Source organism: Tamandua tetradactyla, chromosome 5 (assembly GCF_023851605.1).
Source record: "Tamandua tetradactyla isolate mTamTet1 chromosome 5, mTamTet1.pri, whole genome shotgun sequence".
Taxonomy (NCBI): domain Eukaryota; kingdom Metazoa; phylum Chordata; class Mammalia; order Pilosa; family Myrmecophagidae; genus Tamandua; species Tamandua tetradactyla.
The window spans coordinates 143371687-143382915 of record NC_135331.1 but is presented as its reverse complement, the minus strand read 5'-3'; positions in this window follow the sequence as shown (position 1 = coordinate 143382915).

The window sequence follows — 11229 nt, the reverse complement described above, 5'->3', positions numbered from 1 at the left end:
CAGAGTTGCTTAAGAATTTGGAGTCCTTTGTGGATGGCTCCAGAGCATTAATGGTGGATATTGCCAACTAGCTCAGTCCTGAATCTTTTTCATGTCAGAGAATTTGCTCATGGCAGACATGGGACTGACATTACTACATTGCTAATATACATTAACAATCCTTTCTAAACTATTCATTTTCTGCCATATATGCAGCCAAGCTGCCAAAAGTCTGTTTCAAAGTGATGGGAGGAAATTCAAAGGGATGTAGATAAGATGCTTGTCAAATAATATTCTAAAAATATTAAGAAATATTAATATTCACTGTATGTACCAGTGAATGCTACAGATTGTGGAGAAGGCATGGCCTGCTGATATCTCAGATTTGTAGACTTCAAAATTGTGAGAAATAAATTCTTCTTCTTTTTTTTAATCCAGCCAGTCTGTGGTATTTCTTATAGCAGCACTGGCAAACTAAGACCACAGGCTAAATCTACTGGTTCATCCTAGACCAAGTAGTCAGATATAGCCCAATCCTGGTAAGAGATTACTAAGAATTTACCGAATGGAAAGTGTCCCTTTCAGAGCTTGGCTATAAATTAGTCCATTTCAGATCGTAGTTAAGGATATTCCAGTATGAATTAAGATCTAGAGGAAATTGCCATCCTTAACAAACTAGTGTGCTGTTTTTACAATCCCTCAACTCAGTTTGAAACAAAAAATTAATATTCCTAATTGATTGTTTTGTGTTTTTAAAAGCTTAATGGAATGGATTAAATCCAATATTGTTTACTTCTCCCAGGATATAATTGAAGCAGCTGCAAGAGAACTTAATACCATTTGTTTTCTTAAAGTACATAATTTCTCCTAATTGTTAGACTACCATGTTGGTAGATCACAGCATCATGATACCAGTGGACTTTGGGCAAAAGTCCAGTACACACTGCAGTACAAAGGGATGATCACTACATTTAAAATGACAAATACTAAGGAGGAAAATTAGAATAGTTAGATTTTGTTTGCAAAAGGTTTAAATTGATTAATATTTTAAAATGACTTATTGCTCTGTTATCAAAATGTCACAGAATTACTATAGAAAATTTAAAAAATAGAGTTCATCAACAAGAAAAAAAATCTTCTGTGCTCTCACCCTGAAAATAAATTACCTTCCAAACTCTTAAAAATGTACAGACATATACATATCTATAGATTTACTTTTACAAAGAAGGGATCTAATTATACATATCATTTTTAATCACTTATCTGTAAATAGTGACTATCAAGTCTTATCATTATATTATTATATGCTGAATATTTATGGAGTTTCCTTTTTTTCTTTGCAATTATAAACAGTACTCTGATGAAGGTTCTTGACACAATTTCTAATAATATAGATATCCTTGGAATACATTTCTATAAATGTAACTATTATTCATAATGTAAGCAAGGATTCAAAGATAGATTAGATTGCCTTCCATAAAAAATTATATCAATTTAAATCCCCAACTACAATTAAAATGGTCAAGGGCTACTAACAGACATTTAACAGAGGATAGAAAATATCTGTTAAATTGAAAATATGCTTAACTTCAAAAATAAAAAAAAAACACAAAATAATACATCATACATTTTAAAGAGGTAAAATTTTAAAAGTTTGATGATATGAAATATTATAAAGGAAGGTGAGAGGTTTAGGAGGCGAAAGGGTGAGAAAGAAGAAAAGTAGACCAGGAAATTTAAAGAGGGGGGGTGGGGTGTATTTCTGCGCTCTGCAGCAGAATTTACCAAACCCAAGATGGAGGCAGGTGAGTGCGCATGCGGGCTTTGTCGCGGGCAGCTTTTAAGGATGGAGGTCAGGTGACGTCTGGAAGGGGTGGTTCATTAGCTCTGAAAGTCAGGCTGGGAGGGGCGACACAGCTTCCGCAGCTCCAGTTGCAGTGCCCTTCCCCATTCCCCCGACCTAACAGAAGGGAGTAGATAATTTCATTTATTTCTCTTGAAAGTGAAGTTGATACACCCATTTTGGAGGGTATATAGGCATATCTTCAATGAAAAATATGCATATCCTACTACCCAGTAGTTCTACTTCTGGGAATTTAGCCTAGAAGAATACTCACATATGGGTAAAACATTATAGTATTTTTTTAATATAAACAACCAAAGCCCCCATAAAAAGGGAATCGCCATATAAGCTATTACATATGCACACTATAGGATTCTGTTTACAGTTACAAAGAATAGTGCAGATCTGTATGTACTAGAAGAAAGATAGCTAAAATATATTAAATTTTCAAGTGAGAAAAAGAAAGTTACATAAAGATATATATGAATATGCTATGTAACTAAAACTGTACCAGTCATACACACAAGAAAACCATGGTCTTTATATTTAAAATGGCTATAAATCCATGAAAAACCATTCAAGGAGGAAAGATGCCAAAATTACAATGGTACTTAAAACTGGAGATGGACTAACAGAAAAATAGGTAAAAGGGACTTGAACCTTCTCTTCAATGCCATAAATTATTACTAAAGGAAAATAATGACATTTAACATATATCATTAAATATAATTTCAAAAATCATACTCCTGCCAGCAATGTATGAAGCTGTTCACATTTTGCATTGTCGCTGATTTTGTGTATAAATTTAATTTTTTTTTTTTGCCAATTTTAAACTTGAAAAAATGGCATCTTATCATTATTTTAATTTATTTGTCACAGCCCAGGAAGGGTCATTGGCACCATCCTGGGGAGAATGCCCAGACTATGAGAATATCCAAACACGAGTCAGGGGTTGAAAACTGTGGAAGCTGGGTTGTTAGCATTGCTTTCTTTGTCATTGGCCGCAACCAATAGACAGACTTCTCTATTTTTCAGAATCTGCTTTTTAGGGTTCCGTTTACTCAGTGCACATGATGGCTTGGAAAGAGCAGATGTAGTCTGCTCCCCTTTCTTCTAACTAGCTCAGGAACATTAGCAACAAATACTCAAAGTGTTTCACTAAACAGAATTCCAAAATGTAAGTAATATAAAACAATTTAGAGTAGCTTAATGTAAAGGGAGAATGGTTTGACTCACATATCGGAGGTAGATCCTGGCTTCAGACATAGTGGATATAGCTGCTCACACATTATTGCCTGGGCTTTCTCACTTTCTTCGCCTCTTGTCTGCTTCTCCCTGGGTCTTTGTTTATTCTACTGTCAGGTTTACTGTTTGTGGCATGGAAGATGGCTTCTGAGAGCACTAGATTTGCATCTTCACAGTTTAGTAACCCCAGGAGAAATGGGCAAGCCTCTGCACTAGCTCTAGCAGCCCAGTCCAGATGGAAGGGGCCCTCCTTGAACCAGTTACTGGAGACCAGCCTGGATGACATACCCACCCCTACGGCAGGAAGGGCAGGGGTATGGGAATTAAGAACTCCATCAGTAGCACATGGAGTGGACGAATGGCACTTCTCCAGGGGAAGGGACACTGGGCAGGCAGACCATCAACACGAGTCCACTCTAAGAGCCAAATAAATCATTATGCTCCTTTGAATTCTAAAATGAATTATAAATGACCCAATTTGTATCAATTAGCATAAACTCTCAAGTTCCTCAGGAAAACTATAATTTGCAAATGTTTAGTTGATGTGTCTAGCTTTCTAGACCCAGGGAATAAAGTCAGAGGCTCCTTAAACAGTTTTAGAGTAGAAATATATCATTAATACTCTCCAACTCCACTTTTAGCTTTCCCTTCTTCCTCCAGGCAAATTTTTCTTCCAGAAGGAATTTTCTACTAGACAGAATCCTGAGTCCTATTCTTATGTCAATAAACACCTGGTGAAGAAGGAACTCATTGAAAACTAAGCTGTTAGCATATTGGCTCTAAACTTGCTGCACATTAGCATCACTTGAGGAATTTTCAAAACTATTGATGCTTGGTCCCTACAAGGGCCTATTCAAGCCAAATCTCTGAGAGTGGTTCCTGAGAATTTGTGCTTTTTAATAAGCTCTCCAGGTATTTTCTTGCACGGTAAGGCTTATAAGCTGCTGTCCAAATGTCCACCTGTGAAATATTTTCCATTTCAAAGGAAACTATCATGATCCCAATGAATGATGTTAGAGGTGCTGATTTGGGAACAAAGGACCCCATGCCTCTTAGGGATTATTTCCTCACTGGGATAGCTTTTAATGTTTATGGTTGCAACCCTACTCTAGTGGCCTTATTATCACATACAGTACACAGAGAGCTGAGCAGTCATACTGCATTTTCTTTGTCTCCAAAACTACTACTACCACATCAAATTCACACATCCATTGTAAGACACTTCCAAAATTTAAAATATTGTAAAATTCTGTCTCAGAAATGAGAAAACATGATAATTTATTATTATTATTATTGTTATTATTATTACTGAAAAAGTAAATTGGGGGATGAGGAGAGTGTGAACCCTCACATTCTTGGGTGACTAACAGAAAATAGTTTTGCAACCTGCATTTGGGATAGAAAAAGTAATATCAATATGAATATTTTGAGTGTCCATTCCTGAGGTGTGGCTGAGAGCACCAAGTCATACTTCACATGTCCTGCATGGGCTGTGGTGAGAAATGACATAGAATGCAGTTAAATTTCTGTGACCCTGGTGGTTATGGTGTTTTCCACCTAAGTTTGTGGAGCTAAAGGTATTAATATAAGACACCCCAGAGCATTTCCTAGAGAATCATTTGAGAGGCCACATCTACATAAAGTTGGAAAGTGGGAAGGGAGGAATGTTCTTGTCCTAAAACCTAAACAAATCAGCAATAGCATTTATAACCATAACTAGTCTGGGAGTTAAGAGTGAGCAACTTAGAATAGAACTTAAAGGTTTCCAGTACACAACTTTGTATCTACTTGACCACAGGGGCATGGATATCTAAGGATAGGCTTTGGTTTACAATTAAGTTTGAATAAGTCTCTTAATTTTTACTTTCAATATGACACTGTGTTGCAGGCAAGTTGGGATTTTTTGGTTCCCCTTTAATGAGGCAGGCATTAGGAAGAGAACTCTGGGAACAACTAAAGAACTTGTGACTCGATGTGAGAGTCTGAGAATAAAGAAAAGGGGGCATTCTATTTTACAGGAAGCTCCCTGTAGAAAAGTTAGCCTTTGAAAATTCGTGGCCAATCTAATGTGCTAGTAAAGATTTCGATTTTTACAGATGCAAGAAAAGGTGTATTTCAGATTAGAAAAAAATGAAAGGATCCAAAATAAGGTAGGAAAAAAATGTTTGGAAGGGTTAGAGGTTGGGTTAGGAGTTGGGGATGGGTATCTAAAGAAACACCAGAGCTTATCTCCACATTTAGTATCACTGAAGATTTTTTAGAAATAAGAAACTGGGAAATATTCCAGGATATATCCTACACACAGGTGTCCTGAAATCCATTTGGGAGAGAAGCTCTAACTAGAATTGCAAACAATTCTTTCTTCCTTTGGTGGAAGGAAGGAAAGGATGCTTGACAAAAGCCCACCCTAGAGTCAGCCCTGCTACTGAGCCCATCACTGTTCAATCAGAATTAGAAGATGAGCTGAAAAACTCTGCCCTTTGTAGAATAACAAGAAAAAGATATTTTAATTCTTTCCCTTTATATCTCAGATGCATATAACCTAATTGACCCAATCAGTCATAATTCTTAGTTTATGGCACACAGTTATCTGTCCAACCTTGGCCCCTCATTTAAAATTTTTATTTTGTTTTCTTTCCTTTATTCTCTGGATCCATTCCTTTCACTTTCTAACTTCCCTGTAAGTACCCATTCTAATGTATATAATGTCCTTAACAATTATTTATATATAAATATAACTATGAACAATATATAGTTTTGTTTTCAATGTTGTGTCAGTTGGGTTTTGAGGGAAGCAGATGTTGAGATAGAGTTAGGAGTGCAAGGACTTTATTAGAGAGTAAGGCCTGTGAAAGATAAAAGGGGAGGCAGCAGAATTAGTCAGAGAAAGCCTTCAGAGTATGATGCAGGTTTGATACCCACGAAAAGAAAGGGGGAGAAAGAAAGCTACAAGGGATTTAATGTACCCAATGTCCCCAAAAAATTGATCATTTGACCTCAAGGAATAGTGCCATATCAGGGAATCAATATGACACTGTGTTGCAGGCAAGTTGAGAAATTCAGAAGCAGCAATTGCTAAATCATACTCAGTAAGTGAAAGTCCCATGCATGGCACCATCTCTGCAATGATGGCCCCTCTGTTCACTTGCCCATCATACCAATTCTGGGATGGTCAGTGACAAAGCTGCTTAACATCTACCAGACAAATAATTTTCTCTACTTGGCTATTTAGTGCCTCTCCCTGGTGGATGATATCAGGTATAAGCTCACATGTGATATGAAGATCTTTAATTTTCATATCCACTTTATGTCCATCTACTCTAGAAACCTCTACTTATTGCTACCACACCTCCAAAATCCAGACCTTTGTATCTCTGATCTTCTAGTCTTTTCCCTTCAATGCCAGAGACCAGCCAGCTAATCCATTTGACTCTATCCATGAGCTGTATTTCCTTTCACCATGGGCCACTTCTTTTTCTGTACAAAGTGGATGAGAAGAGGACTAACTGAAGCTCCATCTGTTTGGGTGTGGCTGTAATGCAGCTACTGTTCCATTTTTGTTTGCATCCACATAGCAAGCCTATGTATCCATAAACAAGCTTGGGAAACTTCCTCCTCCTTTAACTGGACTCCTGACCCCTTCCATATGGTCATAGGTGTGAGCTGTGTTGGGATGCTGGTGCAACCATGGTAGGTGTCTTAGTATCCTAGGGACTCCATAATGAAGTGTCACATACTAAGTGACTTAAAACAACAGAAATTTATTGTCTCATAGTTATGGGAGCAAGAAGTTCCAAATCAAGTTGCTAGCAGGACCATGCTTCCTTGGAAGGCTGTAGTAAAAAGTCTTTCTTTGCCTTTTCCTAGCCTCTGGTGGTTTTCTGGCAATTATTAGTGTTGCCTGGCTTCCGGATGCAGCACTTCAGTCTCTGCCTCAATGGTCACTGAGTGTTCTCTCCTCATCCATCTGTCTGTGTCTCTTCTTTCCATCTTATAAGAACACCAGGCATCCCAGCAGTGTAGGGATGCTCAAATCTCCCTGGCAATGTGGGCTAGAAATCCCGGGATGAGCTGGAATCTGGCATCAAGGGATTGAGAAAACCTTCTTGACCAAAAGGGGGAAGAGAGAAATGAGAAAAAATAAAGTTTCAATGCCTGAGAGACTTCAAACAGAGTTGTGAGGTTATCCTGGAGATGATTCTTATGCATTATATAGATTTCCCTTTTCAGTTTACGGTGTGTTTGAGTGGCCAAAGTACCTGAAACTGTAGCGCTGTGTCTTAAAGATTACTGCATAATGATTTAACTTTTACAATGTGACTGTGATTGTGAAAACCTTGTGTCTGATGCTCCCTTTACCTAGGAAATGGACAGATGAGTAAAAATATCAGATAAAAAATAAACAAATAACAGGGGGAACAAAGGTTAAAATAAATTGGGTAGATGGAAATACTAGTGGTCAATGAGAGGGAGGGTTAAGGGGTATGATATGTATGAGTTTTTTCTTTTTTCTTTCTATTTCTTTTTCTGGAGTGATGCAAGTGTTCTGAAAAATGTTTGTGGTGGGGTGGGCAACAGTGGCTCAGTGACAGAGAGTTCTCACCTGCCATGCCAGAGACCCAGGTTTGATTCCCGGAGCCTGCCCATGCAAAAAAAAAAAAAAAAAATGATTGTGGTGACGAATACATCACCATGTATGGGATATTTGTGTTTGTATGTTGTTTTATCAATAAAAATATTTTTTAAAAAATGAACATCAGTCATATTGGATTAAAGTCCCACCCTCTTCCAGTATGACTTCATTTTATCTTGCCTAATTCAATCTGCAATGACCTATTTGTAAATAAGGTCACATTCAGAGGTATTGGGGATTTGGACTTTAACATACCTATTTGGGTAGTAGAATTCAACTGATAACAATCCACCCTCTGGCTCCCCCAAATTTCCCCTTCCCAAACCCATCCCAATGTCACAAAAGTGTTAAGCCATTCCAGCATCAACTCTACCTCCAAAATTCATTATGGCTATGTCTTATCCTAGGGCATAATTTCTCTCAATTTGTTGATCTGTGAAACTTAGAAAACAAATTATCTGCTTCCAAATATAAGGGCAGAACAGAAGGGAGAAATTAGATAGAAAAATGTGTCATGGATCCCAAGCATGTCTGAAACCCAGCAGCAAACACCACTAGATTTCAAGGCCTGAGAGTAATCTTCTGTTAGAAGAAGTGACTGGGGTCAGAAAAGCTATCCCAGGTGAAATTGGAAGCTCCTTAGACAGAATTCATGGACCAGAGACCAGAGATAGTGACAGAATTAAAGACATGTCAGCAGAGGCCAGATGGCATAGATGTAAATTAATAAATATCATATGGAACTGAGGAAAGTTCAATGGATATCAGCATAGGACCAAGGATGCCTTTGGATCAGATACTCTCTCCCCATTGATGTATGGAATTCACATAGCTCAAATACAGATTCCATTCTTGGGAAGAGGAGATTACTGATAAAACCTGGTCTCAAGGGAGTTCTCCACAATAGTAATCATGGATAATTTAAGAAGGAGACACATGAAAAAAATATGGGAGAGTATTCACATATTTCAAAAAAAGGTAAAGAGTGATTGAGAATGAGCCAACACATGTAAAAAGATAAGAATATTAAGGCAGTGAGCAATTCTGGTTCCAGGCTATCCTGGATATGCCTTTTTCATTTCACAATAAGTTGCTGATTGACCCACTTGGTATTTTTATGTGGTGCCTTCAACAGAACCTAGCTCATAATGTGCATTTCCAGGTGGATGGTCACTTGATGTCCCATGGTCAAATGTTCCTTTTCTACCAAAGTTGAGTAGCATTCCAAAGTTGTTTTTCAAAAGATTTATAATTCTCAACTACAGATGACAGTGACCTTACTCCAGAAATCCAAGGCTTTCTCCCACTGGAGCTATACATAAACTCTGTCCTGACACCAGTGAAAAAATAACGGGGAAGCAGGATTGGGAAAAGGAGAGCTTCAGACAATGGTGTGCTGAAAAACTCACAGACAATGCAATGGGGGAGCTCCAGAGCAAAGACTGCCTCATAGTGGAGTCACACAATGGACAGAAATGATCAAGTCCTAGTAATTCTACCATATTCATATATTGTCTAGGCATCCCTAGAAGAATGTGGCCTCAGTTTGAAAGCTGAGGCACATTTTAAAAGGCTATCAAATAATTGCATGCCCCACACTTGAATGGCAGGTTCTTTCTTGAATGGAGACACAAGTAACACACCTCCATAACTGCCAGAGATACGCTTTTAAATTTTTACATAAATACTGTTGCAGTATACATTCATTGCAACTCTTTTTTATTTAACATAACTTTCATTAGTTAATCAGAGATAAGAGTGCTTTGTATGCTTATGTGATATATTATTTATTGATTTATTTTATGATAGGTACCGAGATTGTGTCCAACTCTTGTTGCCACAGGCAATGGTATCATGAATATCTTTGGATGTATCTCCCTACATGGAAATTTCTCTAGTGTATTTACCCAGAACTATGACATGAACTATCCACATTCCCAACTTTACAAAATACTATATATTGAATAATGAGATGTTTATTCAGCCAGGATTTAGAAGCACAGACTGTGGACTTATGAAAACTTCAATTATTAAAATCAGTTTGGGCTATCTTTAGATTTCTAATTACTCAATTCTCTTGGCCCTTTGTACCCAAGGACCCCTAGGAAGGAATTACTTCCCATATAGGAAAAAGTAAAATCTGCAAATTAATCTTTTTGGACCTATTTGGCCTAAGTTATGTCATATACTAATCCCTGAATGTCTAACTATGGTCAAGGATATGGAAGACCTGATTAACTTAGTTCAGAGCTTTACTAGGAGCTGAGAGTGGAAGATTTGTCACTGTCCCAACTTATACGATATAAAAAAGAGGACATTACCATCAACTCCACTGAAATAAAAGGGACTATAAGAGGATACTATGAACAACTGTATACTAATAAATTAGATAGCCTAGATGAAATGGACAAATTCTTGGAAACATGCAAACTACCAACATTAAGAAAAAAATAGATCTCAATAAACAAATTACTAGTAAAGAGATTGAATCAGTAATAAAAAAAATCTTTCAACTAATCATTCTCTATGGCCTTTTGAACCCAAGGACATCTAAAGAGAAAATCCCTTAAGGGTGCTCCTCTGACCTTATTTTGCATCTTTACACACAAGTCATGAAAAGGAATTCTTATTAGGACCATCCTTATTCTAGAATATGGAAGAGAATGGTATCTAAGAATGAAAGCCTCACATAGAGAACTATTCAGTATCTATTAGCCCATACCAAAGAAGTGCTACAGCATGACTTTAATAAAACTCCCAGACCAATATTTTGTTGTTATTCTATAATGGGTATATGAGGGTTTTATTTGTGATGCAGTATGCTGTGTGTCCTTGGAAGGTGCTATCTACCCCTTGAGGTAAGGCCAAATTTGCTACTGAATGGTTAATTCTGACAGATATTACCAGGGGAACATGCCAGACCCATTTGTTTATTCACTTACTACACATTCATGTGCTTGTTTCCGTTTATTTTCCCAAAGATCAAGAAGAATGGAAGTACAATTATCATGCTATCTGCATGCTTTTGAGATGCTATTCATTAATATCACATTCTTGTCAGCTTTGGGAACCACTTCAGTCCTCCATGAACTCTGAATAAACTGGTAGGATGAAGCACACAGAATAATTGAGAGAGCTTCTATGTAAAAGGCATCTCCCTTTCAAGTCTTTGTTTAACTGTCAACCCTTCAGGGATGTCTCACTGATCTAATATAGTTTGTTTTTCATTATTCTTCTCTTATTCTGTTTAGTTCATACATAGCATTTGCTACTATTGCAATGTAAACACCAATCTGCTAAATGTAACCAGAATATAAACTTGATGAAGATAGGGACCTTGCTTGTTTTCTCTGGTGTGCCCATTGCCTAGAGTAATTCTTGGCATTTGTTAGTCAGTCAAATAGTTTTATTGAATTAATTATTGAATGAATAAACCATCCCAGAGGTATGCAGAAAAGGCTTATAATATAAAGCAAAAAGTTCAGGAGTGTTAGTATTAGAACAACAAAAAAAGAAACTAGAAGTTTAT